Below are 17,177 nucleotides of genomic sequence, written 5' to 3' on the forward strand. Positions count from 1 at the left end.
CACCGAAATCTTTTCTCCTTCCTTCACACTGATACAGCAGTGATCATTACCCAGAGGAAAATCTGGCTTGTGTTTTTTTTTTTGATCCCTTCAAGCTCCAGTTACCCCTGCCCATGCAGAGCTCAGCTGACCCTGTGATCAGTGCTTGGCCAGAAACCTGACTACTCCCTTATTTCTGTGCTCTTCTAAAAAGAAAAAAAAATCCAAAGATGGCAGAAGTCATGTCTGTGTTTCTCTGAACAGTATACCTGGAACCTGGAACAGTACCCGGAACATAGTAGGTTCTCAATAAGTATCAGGTGAATGGCTGGCTGATGAGTGAATGAATAACCAGCCAACCAGGCCTCTGATCCTGACTGATCCTTACCAACTGGGGACAGTGTCTCGGCCCCCCTGAGCCTCCGTTTCTTGACCTGCAGATGGGTCTCCCAGTTCTATTCATAAATAACAGTGTGTGGACAGAGCTGGTGACAACACCTGGCACACAGAGTCCTGCAGAGAGACTGTCTCCTGGAGCCCTGACCTGGCCCTCTGTAGGCCCTCCCAGCCAGGCATCAAGGCGCCTTGTGGGTGCTGAGCGGGGATCTCTGGGTCCTGGGGCTCAGAGATGAACTGTAGCTAACATTTATTGAGTGCTCAGCATGTGCTCGGCACATGGATTTACTCATTGCATCCTGACAACAGGATGATGGGCCCAGCTTATATCCCCAGTTTACAGGTGATGAAATGGAGACACAGAGATGAAGTTTAACAGCCAGGAAGAGGTAGGGGTGGGTTTCAGTTCTAGAAACCTTCAGGCTCCAAATGCCCTGCAACCTCTTTGATCACCATGCCCTGGGGCCTGAGGGTGCATCTTCCTCCCTAAATGCTGAATAAGAGAGCAGGTGCCGAAGGGCCCCCCCGCCCCCCCGGGCCTGCAGGACTTGCTGGAGCTGACAGCGCCACCATCCACCGCAGGCTTGAGCACAGATAGCACGAAAAAGGACTTGCAGAGAGGTTTGGAAAAGGTGTTTGAGGGATCTGATGATACCCTGTGTCTTGAATAGTTTTGTGCATTTATCAAATGCTTACTATGCGCCCGACTGTTAAGTGACTTGTCAAACCACAAACATTTTCTCACCTATCCTCATAGCAGGCATATGAGAGAAGCATTTTCCCTCCATTTTACAGGTAAGAAAACTGAGGCTCCAAGAGCTAGAGATTTCCATGCTTGCTGCATCTTTCTACCCGCTACACCCAGAACATGTAGCATCACTTTGGCCTAGGACACTTTCCCCAGCCTCTGTCAGAGGCCTGGAGAGGAGGGAGAGAGACTGTGGTGAAGGTCCGACAATGTGGGGTAGAGGAGGAGGGGACAGTGGGGAGGTATGACATTAGACAGACGGACTCTTTGGCCCTCGGCCATGAGAACCCCTAGAGAGGTTAGTTAGCCTTCCTGAGCCTCAAGATCTTCCTGAGGAAAGCAGAGAAAACACTAACAACTCCTCATTATGGGACAAATTATGAAAAAAATGTAGCAAAGTCCTAGGCAGATAATAGGAACTCAGTAATTTTAGGGAGATGATGGGGGGTGAAAAACAGGTATTGGGTGGGGCAAGGAGGACAGTGAGAGCAGGGAAGCATCCACCAGTGTAGATGTGACAACAGTGGTACAGGGGAAACCTGGGCACCGCCCTTAGGGCTGAACTCCCCTTCTCCTTTCTCGTGTCTCTAGCACACCTCATGTCCATGCCACACTGTGAGAAAGATCCCAGTCACACCATCTGTGCTAGAATCCTCACTACTACAGCAATAGCCCCACTGTTAGAATTCTTCCTAGGTTGGTAACCCCACTGGGCTGAGTTCCCCTATTTTAGGAATGTCCACTTAGCCTAGGAGCTCAATGAACACACTGCATGAACTTAAAAATGAAGCATGTCCTCAAAAATTTAAACATAGAATTACCATTTGACCAAATTACCATTTGATCCAGCAATTCCACTTCTGGGTATGTACCCAAAAGAACTGAAAGCAAGGTCTCAAAGAGATATTTGTAAACTCATGTTCATAGCAGCATTATTCACAAAAGCCAAACGGTAGAAGCAACCCAAGTGTTCACTGATAGATGAATGGACAAGTAAAATGTGAAATATATATATATATATATATATATATATATATATATATATATATAATTCATCCTTAAAAAGGAATGGAATTTTGACACTTGTTACAAATGAACGAACCTTGAGAACATTACACTAAGTGAAAAAAGCCAGTCATAAAAGACAAATACTGTACGATTTTGCTTACATGGGAACCTAGAGTAGTCAGATTCACAGTCAGAAGTAGGATGGTGGTTGCCACAGCTGGGAGGAGGGGGAATAGAGAATTATTATTGTTAATAGGTACAGAGTTTCCGTTTTGCAAGATGAAAGGAGTTCTGGAGATTGGTTGCACGACAGTGTGAATGTATTTAACAGTTTTGAACTGTACACTTAAAGATCGTTAAAATGGTCAATTTCATGCTGTGTGTATTTTATCACAGTTTTTTAAAAAATGAAGCGTGGCTTTACCTAGAGGCAGGGGCATGGACTGCTTGACATAGAGTTTCCACAATCAAATGAAAATATAAGAGCCCACAGTCCCAGAGCCAGACGTGCCTTTTATTCACAATCAGCGATGAGAAGAGGGTTCATTAGATAGCTAATGATTGATTTTAAAATTCTTATTGAAAGGTCTGATAATCTATATTCAGAATCAGCTTGCCCTGCAATTAACTAAAAACCCCTTATGACAGGAATTCATACATAATCGTTATCAGTGGAGTCAACTTGTAAGAATATTCCAAGCATTTAATTGACTTTTAAAAGAATAGCTACAGCAAGCTAATTAAATATCAATTCAGAGAATGTGTTAATTGATATTTAATAAGGATGTCAGTTGATGTCTAACTAGCCAATATGTCTCTTAAAATATGTCAATTAGATGCCTAAAGATCCTTTCCAAAAGAGATCAAGAACTGAAAGCATTGAGGATATAATTGGTTAATTGTTTTTAAATTACAGATTGCACCCCTCCCTGCTGATTTTGCCTGGATCATAGAGCCATTTATAGGCTGCTTTGCCTGGTCTCCAGAGTGTCTTTATCTACAGATCCATAAGGCCAGAGGTGGCTTTTGTTGGGCTCTTGTGCAACATCTGTAGAAAAATGGGACCTAGAGAGGGTGAATGAAGTTCTCCGTCAGGTCAGGCTTGGGCTTTGCCCCCACTCAGCATGGTTGATTTTTTTTTTTTTTTTTTTTGCGGTACGCGGGCCTCTCACTGTCGTGGCCTCTCCCATTGCGGAGCACAGGCTCCGGGCACGCAGGCTCAGTGGCCATGGCTCACGGGCCCAGCCGCTCCGCGGCATGTGGGATCTTCCCGGACCGAGGCACGAACCCGCATCCCCTGCATCGTCAGGCGGACTCTCAACTACTGCGCCACCAGGGAAGCCCAGCATGGCTGATTTTAGATGGTCAGGTCCAAAGGCCCCTATACAGAGCCCATGCATGGAGCATGCACCCTGCCTGACCACCCCACCCCTGCCCTGCCCTAAGACTCTTCTTCCACCTGGATGCCACCACACCTGAAACCCACACAGCCCAAGACATTTCCTTCCTGTCTGCTCCCTGGTCACAGTAAGAAATTTAATCAGGAGAGCCCTTGTAAATGTGGAACCGGTAGCAGAAGCTCTTATGCTTCCCAAATATTCCCACCAAACAATATCAATGATAACACTAGCTTTATCCATTCTCTCACTTATCCAACACTCACTGCATGCCAGCTGTGTGCCAGGAAGTCTGCCATGAGCTGGGGATCCAGGCATGGGCCCAGACCTCATGGAGCTCACAGTCCAGTGTGGAAGAATTAATAAAAAAGATTCAAAGGTCACTAGGATCACGTTCATGAGATATTTGTCATGGGGTGGAAGCCCATGATGGGCCTGACCTGCTCTGGGTGGTCGAGATAGGTGTCCAGCAGAAGTGATGTTGGAGCTGAGACTGAAAGATGAGTCAGTGGTAGCCAGCTGAGCAGGTGGGGAGAAGGATAAAAGAACATTCCAGTCCCTGAGATGAGAAGATGTATGGAGTGTCAGTTGGAGGTAAAGACCTGCAGGCCTTGAAGTCCATCTGTAAGATCCGAACGTTGGTCCAGTTACCCACTGCTGCATACTAGACCCCCCTAGACAACTGCCGTTTTATTATGCTCATGCTTTCTCTGGGTCAGGAATTCAAACAGGGAACAACAAGGATGGCTTGTCTCTGTTCTTCAGTGTCTGGGGCCTCAGCTGGGAAGACATGAATGGCTAAGGGTGACTCGGTGGCTGAAGTTGAGGGGATCTAGAACCATCTAGAAACTTCCTCACTCACTGGCTTCTAGGCTGGAATGACTCAGCTGTGACCTTCAGCCAAAGCACTGATATGTGGACTCCGAATGGCTTGGGCTTCCTCACGGCATGGTAGCCTCATGAAGATCAAGGCATCTTACATAAAATGGGTGCAGCCACTATGGAAAATGGTATGGGTGTTCCTTAACAAACTAAGACTAGAGTTGCCATATGATCCAGCAATCCCACCCTTAAGCATATATCTGGAGAAAACTCTAATTTGAAAAGATACGTGCACCCCAATGTTCAGAGCAGCACTATTTACAATAGCCAAGACATGGAAACAGCCTAAATGTCCATCGACAGATGAACAGATAAAGAAGACAATGGAATACTACTCAGGCATAAAAAAGGAATGAAAGGTAAGAACTGAAGCCGTGGCCACAGTAGATGATGTCACCTAGGACCAAGCCTTGAACCACACCAACTTGTAGAGGTCAAGTAAAGGAAGAATAGTAAAGGAAACAGTGAAGGGAACAGTCAGAGAGACAAGAGGAAAACCAGAGAAAGGTGGGGTCATAGAAGCCAAGGGCAAGGGAATTTTCAAGATGGAGGGAGTGGTTAGTTCTGTCGGAGGCCACTGAGAGATCAAGAAAGATGAGGGTCGGGGCTTCCCTGGTGGTGCAGTGGTTGAGAGTCCGCCTGCCGATGCAGGAGACACGGGTTCTTGCCCCGGTCCGGGAAGATCCCACATGCCGCGGAGCGGCTGGGCCCGTGAGCCATGGCCGCTGAGCCTGTGCGTCCGGAGCCTGTGCTCCACAACGGGAGAGGCCACAACAGTGAGAGGCCCGCGTACCGCAAAAAAAAAAAAAAAAAAAAGAAAAAAGAAAGATGAGGGTCCTTCTTAAGAAGGGGTACTAGAATTTGAACATAGATGGCCAGAAGTCAAACTCTGAGTTCTTCCTCACTTCCATATGACAGGGACCTCATGAATTATGAGCATTGTACATCTCTACTCAAAATCTCAGTGGGATTAGTTCCAAATCCTGGCAAAAGTGATTCTAAAGTTCATCTAGGAAAATCAACCACGGAAGTAGGCCTGAAATGTTTTGTAAAACAAGAGAACTCAGAGAGAGAGAGAAAGATGATAAAACTGAACACAGTGCCCGAAGGTCCTCTATAGTAGTGCTCCGAATCTCACTTGTGCCTCACTGTAAATCAGCCGCCAGGATGAAGAGAGAGTGTGATGGGGAGAGCTTGAGACAATGGCCTGGCTGAGCAAGTCCCCTCACCTCCATGACTCTCTGCTTCCCTACAATTCTAGGACTGTAGGATCTTGAGGTCCCACTGACCCCACTGCAGGATAATCAAGTGAGACAGCATCTAGAAGAACGGTCATGGTGGCCCATGAATCTCCATGAGATGCTACCTGCCCTCACAAAGAGTTAAACAAACAGATGGTGTCACAAGGGAGGGCTGATAAAGTTGCCATGTGATCTCAGAGGAAAAGGACAGAGGCCCAACAGCCATGCAGTCATAAGCATGACTTTCAGAATGACAGGTCAGGCTTCAAGTTCTGGACCTTCCTAGCCGGATGCCCTTAAGTGGGTTTCTCAGCATCTCAGAAGGAAGCTGGAAAATACATGTTAAGTCAGTTTGTCGCACCCCTTAGGCCACAGAGGTTAGAGGGATAATTAAAGAGTGGCTTCACCTTGCCCAATATCAATTGATCCCAAAATGGGGGCAAAGAGCCAGCACTTACGATCAATCAGCAAAGAACCTGGCTCCTCTTTCATCTAGAAGGGAAAACCATCAGCAGCTCCAGCGGCTGTTGTTGGAGATGCTTATTCAGTTACCAATAACAACAGTTGCCATGGAGATGGTCCAGCCTGCCATCCTGGAACGACTCTCAGGCCAGGGCAGGAGTAGCCACATCCACACTCTTTCCAAACTAAAGAGGCAACTTGAGCCCCGGCTCTTCTCCAATTACCTGGTTGGGGATTTCTTCCACTTTATTTTTCCCTCTTCTTCCTGCCGGAAGGTGCAACTATTCGAAAATCAACGGGGATATTGGCAAAGGCAGGGGAAGTCTCATGGCTGTGCAATTGCAAAATCTTTGTAAAGTCACAAGACAGCTTATTTGGGCGCAGGGGGTGGGGGTTTCCTGAAGGCAACAGAAGGTGTGTGAAGCAGCTACGGATGTTGGGGCTGCCGCAGGATCTGTGCAATGCAGGATTACTTTGGGAACTCCTGGAGGTCTGCGTTGGGGTGCGCCTCCTCAGAGAGGGCCAGAGGCAGATGGGGCTGTCTCTAGAGGTGGTGGGTGGATGGGCAGCTGAGACCGTGCACCTGGAGAAACGGCAATGCCCACATTCAAAGAGGACCTCGGGGGCTTCCCTGGTGGCACAGTGGTTAAGAATCCGCCTGCCATCGCAGGGGACATGGGTTCGAGCCCTGGCCCGGGAAGATCCCACATGCCGTGGAGCAACTAAGCCCGTGAGCCACAGCTACTGAGCCTGAGCTCTGGAGCCCACGAGCCACAACTACTGAGCCCACGTGCAACAACTACTGAAGCCGGCGTGCCTAGAGCCCGTGCTCCACAAGAGAAGCCACCGCAGTGAGAAGCCCGCGCACCGCAATGAAGAGTAGCCCCCGCTCACCACAACTAGAGAAAGCCCGCGTGCAGCAACAAAGATCCAGTGCAGCCAAAAATAAATAAATAAAACAAACAAATAAATAAATAAAGAGGACCTCAGTTCTCCAAGTCCTCGAAGGTTGCTCTTGGAGGAAAGGAGGCCATATCAGAAATAATATGAATGTTAGTGGGAAAAGGAACCAGAAACCAGCAATCTTCACAAAAAAGAAATCAAAATCCCAGAGGGGATGGGGCTTACCCACAGTTACCCTAATCTCATGCCCAGGAATCTCAACTCCCCATCTGGTCCTTCCCATCACAGCATAAATAGGGTTGTTCCTGGAAGGTTACTCAGTGAGAGCAGAGCTTTCTAACAATGAGAGTGCCATCCATGGACTGGCTGTCTGCTGAGGTAGGTAGTGAGCTCCCTGTCATGAGAGGGGTACAAGCAGAGGTCAGGCAGCGTTTGGGTAGGGTATTTCAGAGTTGATTTCTGGGAGGCAGTCAGGACTACATGACCTTGGAGCCCTGTCATCTCTGGGCGCCATGATTCTATAGTGAGTGGAGACGTCCCTGGCTCCAACTGGAGCAGACCATACCAAACCCCACTAGCCTGGGTTCTTCAGCTGTTTCTTCTTCAATCCCAGGGCTGGACCACAGAATGGAGAGTGCAAATGCTTTCTCAGCTCATGCACCAAGAAACTACCCAGAACTGCTTCACACAGCAGCAGCCAGCTCAGCTCTCTGTCCAACAGCTGGTACAAGGCCTGGCCAAGATGACTTCTTAAAGATCTCCTGAAAGAGCACCCACATGTGAGAGATAGTGGGGTGGGGGGGGCACAGGAGGAGGAAGAGATAAAACAAGACTGACCCTGAGTTGATAATCAAAGCTGAGGTCTGCAAAGTCAAGCACTGCACTGTCATTTGTCTTTCTCCCTCTCCCCTCACGAGCGGACCATGGAGTTTTCCAGAGGCTGCACGGCATGTGATAGGACAACAGATCAACATAGAAGCAGATCTGAGAATCCAGCTGCCTATTAAGTCAGACATTTAAAAAATGTGCAAAATGTAGGGCTTCCCTGGTGGCGCAGTGGTTAAGAATCCGCCTGCCAATGCAGGGGACGTGGGTTTGAGCCTTAGTCGGGGAAGATCCCACATGCCGCGGAGCAACTAAGCCCGTGCGCCACAGCTACTGAGCCTGCGCTCTAGGGCCCCTGAGCCACAACTACTGAGCCTGCGTGCCACAACTACTGAAGCCTGTGCGCCTAGAGCCCGTGCTCTGCAACAAGAAAAGCCACTGCAATGAGAAGCCCGTGCACCACCACGAAGAGTAGACCCTGCTCGGCGCAGCTAGAGAAAGCTCGCCTGCAGAAATGAAGACCTAATGCAGCCAAAAATAAATAAATAAAATTTTTAAAAAAAATTTGCAAAATGTAAAACAATGACTCTCTTCTCACTAATTTTTGTTGGAAAAAATATAGTTAATTTTTTATATACTATATAGTTAACTTTTTACTATATAGTTTTATATACTATATTTTTTACTATATAATTTTTTACTATATAGTTAATATAGTTAATTTTTATTAAAAAGTTATTTAACAGCCATTAGGATGGCTATCACTGAAAAAAAAAAACTACGACAAAAAGCAACAAGTGTTGGCATGGATGTGGAAAAACTGGGACCCTTGCGCAGTTGCATGTGGGAATGTAAAATGGCACAGCCGCTGTGGAAAACAGTATGGTGGCTCCCTAAGAAAATTAAACATGGAATTACCATTTTATCCAGCAATTCCACTTCTGCGTATATACACGAAAGGACTGAAAGCAGGGTCTCAAAGAGATATTTTGTGCACCCATGTTCATAGAAGCATTATTCACAATAGCCAAATAGTGAAAACAGCCCAAATATCTGTCGGTGGTTGAATGAATAAACAACATGTAATATATACATACAATGGACTATTACTCAGCCTTAAAAAGGAAGTTCTGATATATATTAAAACATGGATGAAACTTGAAGACATTATGCTAAATGAAATAAGCCAGACCAAAAAAGACAAATACTTTATGATTCCACTCATATGGGGTACTCTACAGTAGTCATATTCATAGACACAGATAGTAGAATGGTGGTTCCCAGGAGTTGGGGGTAGGGGGAAAAGGGATTTGTTGCTTACTGGGTAGAGAGTTTCAGTTTGGGAAGATGAAAAAGTTCCAGAAATGGACAGTGGTGATGATTGCACAACAATGCGAATATACTTAATGCCACTGAACTGTACTTTAAAAATGATTAAAATGGTAAATTTTATGTTATGTATATTTTACAACAATAAAAAAATCACATAAAATCCAATTGCTAATGCATAACTGTCATCTAAAAGCTTAGAGTAGAAACAAATTATCAAGGACAAAAGTTATTTGTTTTGACATGTAATGGGATTATTGTTATTTTTAGATGATTTAATAAATAAATATTTTTAAATGTCTGAGATTTAATGTCTAATATGTTAAATATTAATAGAAGCAGCCCACATAAACAAAAGCTCTTGGAGGTCCTCAAAAAATTTTTAAGCATATAAAATATTCCAGAGACTAAAAATTGAGAACGGCTACATGGTATTATTCTTTCTGCTTTGAATGTGTTTAAATTTTTCTGTATTAAAATATTTCTGGGAGTTCCCTGGTGGCCTAGTGGTTAGGATTCTGGACTTTCACTGCCGTGGCCCAAGTTCAGTCCTGGGTCAGGGAACTGAGATTCCCGCAAGCCGCACGGTGCGGCCAAAAAAGTATATCTTATTTTTAAAAGAATAGACTATTGTCTTTCCTTCTTTGCTATTTGGGCAAACTGCTTAACTTTGATGGACCTCAGTATCCTCGTCTGTCAAGGGGGTAGATAATTCCAAAGCACAATCTATGAATCAAATCTGACCCTGCACAGGCATGGGGGCTGCTGTCCCCACCCAGAGCTTTGGCAGAGACCTGCGCCTCCCTAAGTTGAGGAAGAGGGAGTGTGCTCTTGTATTAATCAGCTCCCATTAATTTTTCAAAGTAGACAGCAGCCCACTTACTCATTTCCCATTGAACCTCATCCATAATTGATCCTGAGCTGCACTTATCCAAATAGATGGAGAAGATGCCCGGGGCATGTGAGGCTCTGGGAGGGTTTTCTGCTGATGAGCTTACCCTCCAAATGAATGACTGTCTTGAGAAGGTGCACATGCTCGAACTTAAGACGTGTTCTAACCTTTCCTTCGATCAAGAGTAACAAGGAAGAGGAGAAAGAAACGACCCCCTAAAGGCTCTGAAGGATTGCTTTGAGGTTATTTCTATATATAGACCAGCTTGAGGAGGTTAGTGGAAGCCAGCCTTGTGGACAACTCAGGTCTATACAGACCCCAGCAATTTCAGCCTTGAAACTACATCTCAAATTACTTCTACCCTCATGGCCTCTACTTGAGGCCGCACGCCTCTGGCCCCAACCTCCACTCCAAAATAAATGCCAACTGCATTGAAGATTTAAATGTTTTTAAAAAAAGAATTAATTAAAACCCTTAAAGACAACATAAAGTGAACATTTATCAGATAAGACTTTATGGTTAAACAAAAGAGAAACAAGGCCATCTGGGAGAGCTGGCCTGGCACTCACATCGAGCCCTGGTCTTTTCCTGTTGAACATAAATAAACAATTTCACAAAACACCTACATCAGACAAGGCCACTCAGTGACTAAGATCCGGCAAGATGAAAGCAAGACCACGCTGTAATCATATCTGAACTGCATTCATTTCCTGGGGATGTCGTAACAAGTACCGCAAACTGGGTGGATTAAATAACAGAAAGTTACTGTCTCACAGCTCTGGAGGCTAGAAGCCTGTGATCAGGGTATCTGCAGGGCCATGCTGTCTCTGAAGGTGCAAGGGAAGAATCTGTTGCAGGCCTGTCTCCTAGTTTCTGGTAGTTCCTTGGCTTGTGGCAGCATAACTCCAGTCTTCACAAGGTATTCTCCCTGTATGTGTATCTCTCTGTCCAAATTTTCCCTTTTTATGAGGACACCAGTCATATTAGATTAGGGGCCCACTCTACTGACCCCATCTTAACTAATTACATCTGCAATCATGCCATTTCTAAATAAGGTTATATTCTGAGATACTGGGTGGTTAGGACTTCAGCATGTGAATCTGTGGGTGAGGGGACACAATTCACCTTGCAACTCATGAACTTAGGCAAAAATAAGGACATTGTCCAAAACACAAAAATGACCAAACATCCTCTGTGTTCGTTTCCTAGGGCTGCTATAATAAATTACCACAAGCTGGATGGCTTTTAAAACAACAGAAATTTATACTATCACAGTTCTGGAGGCCGGGAGGCTGAAATTAGTCTCACTGGGCCAAAATCAAGGTGCAGGCAGTGCTGTGCTCCCTCCAGAGGCTCTAGGAGAGTCTCCACTCCTTGCCGATTCCAGCTTCTGGTGGCTGCCAGCCTTCCTTGGCTTGCAGCCACATCACTTCAGTCGTCAATGCCAACGTCTTCAAATCTCCCTCAGCTCTATCTTTACTTTACCTTCTCATGGGGGGGTCAGGGCAGGGACAGGTACAGAGAGACAGACAGGCAGACGGTGTGTGTGAACCTTTGTCTCTCTCTTATATAGACACGTGTATTTAGGGCCCATCTCAAGATCCTTAATCACATCTGCAAAGACAGTTTCTTCCTATAAGGAATTTTTCCACATAAGGAATTCCAGACTCCAGGGATTAGGATCTGATATCTTTGGCAGCCATTGGTCAGCCTACTACACACCCCATCACAGCTAATGAGGGTGACTGCTCCTTCCTTACCAATGACAGCTTTAATCTCCCTTCGTCCCTCCCACTTTCTAAATAGTATTTATTAAAACCTCCAGTCATAGAAGTACCTCCACTTCCAGTAAGCATCCAATTTGGAGAAAAGCCTTGTTTCCTTGAAATCTTCTCAAAATCACTTGATACAACCCCAAATTCTGTAAGTCCTTTGTGACTCCTCTGAGGAGGTGCCTCACCACTTCCCAGGATGTATGGCCTCTCTTGTTGCAATAAGTCAATAAACTCCACTTTATTCAACTACAGGCCTATCCGTGGTGGTATTTAGCAGAAGAATATTAACAGTAGTATAGAAATATAAGAGACATCACAAAGAAGAAAATGCCAAGTTTATCTACACAGGTGTGACATCATCAAAAAAACGGCATGGTAAGAAGCTCCAAAAACCCCCTCCTCCATAAAAGCAATGAGAACGCTGGCAAGAACGGTCAGAATCAACTACTTCAGAATTCTAGAAATTAACTGAAAGTTTGCCTCAACCTGGGGGAGACGGAGCATTTTTTTTTTCCAAGAGAAACAATGAATCTTGATAAGAACAGTGAGCTTTGTGGCATCTTAACTTGCGCCAGTCCCATTCCCTGCTCTCCAGCTCACAAGAGCCTTGAAAAGTAACAGCCCCTAATCACAGGGAAAACGAGCAGCCCGGCAGCCACTGAAGTAGTCAGAACAGGGTTGGAGCTTTTGAAAGCTCCATTCTCAGAAAATCCTCATTATTTGATCTGGCTAGCAGTTCCCTGGAAAACCCCACTCCACTTGTAAAACTCCTCTTTATTTGACCTGGCTCAGAGCTCACCCAGTGTGTGAAGTCTTCCCCCCGCCACCCACCCTGGCTCAGAGCTCACCCAGTGTGAAGTCTTTTTCCCCCCGGGGGTGGCTTTTGTCAAAAACAATAAGCAGCAATTATTTAACACTGTAGCTGCCTGAGGGAGAGAGAAGTTTGGACAAACAAGTTAAGCTGAGAAATGAGATTCCACAGAGAGTTTTGAAAAGAAGGCCATACACAGACATAGAGCTGTGTACATGATCAGGAAAGACATGAGAAGGCCCTAAGCTATGCCTCTGGCTAACTTTGAGCGTCCAGGAAGTGAAGGCTAAGCCAGAGCTGCAGACGGCTAGGCTGAGTATTGGAAGCACACACCAACATACATACCGAGCCCCGTGGCAAAGACTGGGAGACAGTGGATCTAGGTGTTTCAGGAAATCTCTGTCCAATCAATACTGACCACTAAGCTGAGAAGAGATGTCAGTGGCCACAAACATCATCAGACTTTATATAATTAGTCCGGGAAGGTCACTAAACAAATAATCACAACAATAATAAGAAACAGCAAAAACAACAAACCTTAGGAAGAAGAGAGTCCAGAGTTGTTACATTATGTCATTTAGAATGCCCCATTTCCAACAAAAAGATTATAAGATATACACAGAAACAAGAAAGTATGGCCAATACACAGGAAAAGAGTCAATAGAAAGTATCCCTGAGAAAACACAGCTGTTGAACTTACTAGACAAAGCCTTTAAATCAACCCTTTTAAATATATACAGAGAACCAAAGGAAACCACATTTAAGAATTAAAGGAGGAGAAGCCTGAGGTGATGTCAGCAAGATGGTGATATAGGAGATTCCAGCCCTCAAACTCCACAGAAACATTGATTTTGACAACCATACACAGATGTAAGTACCTCTGTGGGAACCTGGGAGTCCAGTGGAGATTCTAGCACCATGTTCAAAAAAAAAAAAAAAAAACCAAGAAAAGATGCCTTGAAAAGGGTAAGAAGTACAGTTTCGCTTCACGCATGTTGCACCTCTCCCAAAGTGGCACAGCTCAGTGCCAAGAAAGACACCCCTGGGACTTCCCTGGTGGCACAGTTGTTAAGAGTCTGCCTGCCAATGCAGGGGACATGGGTTCGATCCCTGGTCCGGGAAGATCCCATACGTCGCAGAGCAACTAAGCCTGTGCGCAACAACTACTGAGCCTGTGCTCTAGAGCCCATGAACCACAACTACCGAGCCCACGTGCCACACCTACTGAAGTCCATGCTCCTATAGCCTGTGCTCCACAACAAGAGAAGCCACTGCAATGAGAAGCCCACGCGCCACAACGAAGAGTAGCCCCTGCTTGCTGCAACTAGAGAAAAGTCCGCACACAGCAGCAAAGACCCAACGCAGCCAAAAATAAATAGTTTTTTTTTTAAAAAAAGAGAGAGAACAGAAGGAGTAGGGCAGATGCATCCATAGAATAAAGCTTAAGGGACCCCAAAAAACTCTAGCTGGACTGACTGGGGAAGGTCTTTCTCTCCTAAAGTAGTCAGTAAAGACTGGAGGAAAGGACTGCTTCTTCAAAAGTTAAGACAGCAGTACAAGACACATGAAGAAACAAGGAAACAAAACATCACCAAAGGAACAACATAAAGCTCCAGTGACTGACCCTAAAAAGTAGAGATCTATGAATTTCCTTACAAAGAAGTTTAAATTATCATTTTAAAGAAGTCCAGTGTGCAACAAGAGGCCACAGATACACAACAAAATCAGGAAAACAGTACATGAACAAAATGAGACGTTCAACAAAGAAACTGAACCAGGGAATTTGATCAAAAGCTTCAACAGCAGACTCAGCCAAGCAGAAGAAAGAATCAGTGAACTCAAAGGCACATCATTTGAAACTAGCCAATCTGTGAAACAAAAGGAAAAAAGAATGAGAAAGAGTGAAGAACACCTGCGTGAACTCTAAGACAGCAACAAGAAAAAAAAAATATATGTGCATTATGTGAATCCCAGAAGGTGCAGAGAAACAGAAAGGGGCAGAAAGATTATTTGAAGAAATAATGACAGAAAACTTCCCAAACCTTTGGAGGCAAATGAACATCCGTATCCATAATACCCAAAGAATCCAAAATAGGCTGAATACGAAGAGATCTTCAATGTGACAGATTATAATCAAACTGTCCGACGTCAAAGATAGAGGGAATTTTTTAAAGCAGCGAGAGAAAAGCCACTCATCACATACAGTGGAACCCCCATAAGATTATAAGAGGATTTTTTTTTTTCTAAGACTACAGTACCCAGTATTCCCAGGCGGTCTCCCATCCAAGTACTAACCAGGCCCGACCCTGCTTAGCTTCCGAGATCAGACGAGATCGGGCACGTTCAGGGTGGTAGGACCGTAGACCAAGAGGATTTCTTAACAAAACCATGAAGGCCAAAAGATAGTGGGATGATATATTCAAAGTGCTGAAAGGATAAAAAAAAAAAGCATGTCAACAAGGAATACTCTGCCCAACAAAGCTGTCCTTCAGAAGTGAATGAGAGAAAAAGACTCTCCTAAACAAATAAAAGCTGAAGGAGTTCATCACAACTAGATCTGCCTTACAAGAAATGCTAAAGGGAATTCTCCAAGTTGAAATGAAGGATGCTAAGTAGCAACATGAAAACATAGGAAGGCATGAAACTTACTGGAAAAGGTAAGTATATAGTAAAATTCAGAATACTCTAATATTGTAATGGTGGTGCATAAATCATTTTTAATGCTAGCATAAAAGTTAAAAGACTAAAGTATTTGAATAACCATAGCTACAGTAATTTGTTAATGAGTACATATTATAAAAAGATGTAAATAATGATATCAGTAACATAAAATGGGGGAGAGTAAAGGTGTAGAATTTTTGTATGTGATCAAAATTAAGTTGGTATCAGCTTAAAATACACTGTCATATTCCTGATGAACATAAATGCAAAAGTTCTCAACAAAGTACTAGCAAATTGAATTCAACAGATTATTTAAAAGATCAGGGGCTTCCCTGATGGCACAGTGGTTAAGAATCCACCTGCCAATGCCAGGGACATGGGTTCGAGCCCTGGTCCAGGAAGATTCCACATGTCGCAGAGTAACTAAGCCCGTGCACCACGACTACCGAGCCTGTGTTCTAGAGCCCGTGAGCCACAACTACTGAGCCCGTGCACCACAACTACTGAAGCCCGTGCGCCTAGAGCCCGTGTTCCACAACAAGAGAAGCCACCGCAATGAGGAGCCCGCACACCACAATGAAGAGTAGCCCCCACTCGCCGCAACTAAAAGAAAGCCCACGCACATCAACAAAGACCCAACGCAGCCAAAAATAAAGAAATAAAGAAATGTATTAAAAATAAATAAATAAAAGATCATATACCATGTTCAAGTGGGATTTATCAATGGGATGCAATAACAGTTTAATACATATGAATCAATCAATGTGATTCGCCACATCAACAGAATGCAGGATAAAAATCTTACGACCATTCCAATAGATGTAGGTAAAACCATCTCACAAAATTCAACACCCTTTCATGATAAAAACTCTAAACAAATCAGGTATAGAAGAAATGTATCTTAACATAATAAAGGCCATATATGAGAAGCCCACAGCTAAAATCAGTCAATGATGAGAAGCTGAAAGCTTTGCCTCTTAAGATCAGGAAAAAGAAAAGGATGCCCACTGTCACCACTTCTATTTAACATAATACAAGCATAACTTGTTTTACTGTGCTTCACTTTATTGTGCTTTGCATATATTGCATATTTTACAAATTGAAGCTTTGTGGTAACTCTGCATCAAGCAAGTTTATCAGCACCATTTTTCCAACAGCATTTGCTCACTTCATGTCTCTGTGTCACATTTTGGCGATTCTCGAAATATTTTAAACTTTTTCATTATTATTGTATTTGCTATGGTGATCTGTGATCAGTGATCTTTGTTGCTACTATTGCAAAAAGATTACAGCTTGCTGAAGACTTGGATAATGGTTAGCATTTTTTAGCAATAAAGTATTTTTTTAACTAAGGAATGTACATTGTCTTTTTAGACATAATGCACACTTAACAGATTACAGTATAGCATAAATATAACTTCTATATGCACTAGGAACCAAAAATTTTGTGTGACTTTTACTGCAATATTCACTTTATTGTGGTGGTCTGGAACCGAACCTGAAATATCTCCGAGTTATACTTGTACTGGAAGTCCTAGCCAGAGCAATTAGGCAAGAAAAATAAATAAATAAAAGGTATCCCAATTGGAAAGGAAGAAGTAAAATTGAACCTGTTTGCAGATGGCGTAATCGTATATGTAGAACATGCTAAAGATACAACAACCAAAAAACCTGTTAGAAACTAATAAACAAGGCTAAGATATTAGGTTAAGATTGTAGAGCTTGATCCTGTAAGCCGGGGACTGCCAACCCAACAGAGCATCCAAATTGCCTGCGCTCCAACTTTGTGGACTCTGGTCCAACTGGTCTGGGTCCCTCAGCTTCTAATGACAAGCCAAGGTTAAGGACCCGGGCTGAGGCATCAAGAA

The 17,177-nt window shown here is 44.2% G+C and overlaps 1 non-coding gene across 1 annotated transcript; it reads right to left on the minus strand.

Moving 5' to 3' along the window:
- Positions 1-14,894: 14,894 nt before the first annotated feature.
- LOC116741020 lies at positions 14,895-15,013 on the minus strand. The gene has a single exon (XR_004346000.1). It is a non-coding gene; the product is annotated as a 5S ribosomal RNA (ribosomal RNA).
- Positions 15,014-17,177: the final 2,164 nt, after the last annotated feature.

Source organism: Phocoena sinus, chromosome 15 (genome assembly GCF_008692025.1).
Source record: "Phocoena sinus isolate mPhoSin1 chromosome 15, mPhoSin1.pri, whole genome shotgun sequence".
NCBI classification, from domain to species: Eukaryota; Metazoa; Chordata; class Mammalia; order Artiodactyla; family Phocoenidae; genus Phocoena; species Phocoena sinus.